Source organism: Odontomachus brunneus, unplaced genomic scaffold (genome assembly GCF_010583005.1).
Source record: "Odontomachus brunneus isolate Ranch 3 - 2012 unplaced genomic scaffold, Obru_v1 Obru_scaffold_299, whole genome shotgun sequence".
In the NCBI taxonomy this organism is placed as follows: domain Eukaryota; kingdom Metazoa; phylum Arthropoda; class Insecta; order Hymenoptera; family Formicidae; genus Odontomachus; species Odontomachus brunneus.
In genome coordinates, this window is record NW_022639749.1 from 150364 (window position 1) to 151757 (window position 1394).

The following is a 1394-nucleotide window of genomic DNA, read 5'->3' on the forward strand; positions in this document are numbered from 1 at the left end:
ATATATATATATAGTATTTTAAAAAAGTAATTCAAAATAAATATTTATAAATATTTATCTAATAACTTACTAATATTGTATGCTGTCTGGGTTAATACTTTTAATCTTAACAGTACTTTGCGTAAGTATTTCATCACTTAGCAAAGTATTATATATTAGTATTTAAATATTGACAATGTTCTGCGTAAGTATTTTATCACTGGACGAAGTATTACATATCAATATTTAAGTATTGAAATCAATCATAAGGTAGGATTTGTAACATTAAATATTGAAATACTTGAGTACTAAAAGCTGTATTTGAATCACAGAATATTACTAAATACTGTACTTTTAATACTGAAAATAAGTAATTAATCAATGATTCTTAGTATGATATTTCTATAAGGGAATGAGAAATGACGATATATCGAATTTTATAATGACGAGAAATGTCGATATATCGAATTTTATCTGGCATGCCATTTTTTATTTTTTGTGAAACATTTTTTATTTAATTGCGAAATTGTGACTTTTGTTGTATTTACCAAACTCGTAAAAATTGAACAAAAATGTTGTTATCTTTGAATTTTATACGTAAAAATGTTTTCTTACTCCTTTCGGCAGCTGTGTTTTTTTGTGCTTTTTACTAAATAGGCTTTATTTCACGTGCTTTTTATGACTATTTTCTGGCTGTTAGTGGAGGAAAGGATAGTTTTGTTCAATTTTTATATGTTTTTAAAATGATCTCGATTATTTATTTTATCCAAATTCGCTTTATTTAGAAATACGATGCAAGAAACTTTTACGTGTTTCTCGTTTATGATGTCACATTTCAATATGCCGCAGTAATTATTCATGAGCCTTCATTATTTGAAGTAAATGTTAAAAAAAAAGTATTAATGTACAAAGAGTACAAAACTGTTATACTATTTATAATCTACTTCATTTTGTTTAGTTTTTAAGTTAATGATTTTTAACAAAATTGTTCAAAGTAAACAAGTATTGCTTATTCTTTATAGAAATATCATACTAAGAATCATTGATTAATTACTTATTATCAGTATTAAAAGTACAGTATATAGTAATATTCTGTGATTTAAATGCAGCTTTTAGTATTCAAGTATTTCAATATTTAATGTTACAAATCCTACCTTATGATGGATTTCAATACATAAATATTGATATGTAATATTTCGTCCAGTGATAAAATACTTACTCATTGTCAATATTTAAATACTAATATATAATACTTTGCTAAGTGATAAAATACTTACGCAAAGTACTGTTAAGATTTAAAGTATTAACCCAGACAGCATACAATATTAGTAAGTTATTAGATAAATATTTATAAATATTTATTTTGAATTACTTTTTTAAAATATTATATAAATATTTTATATATAAATATATAT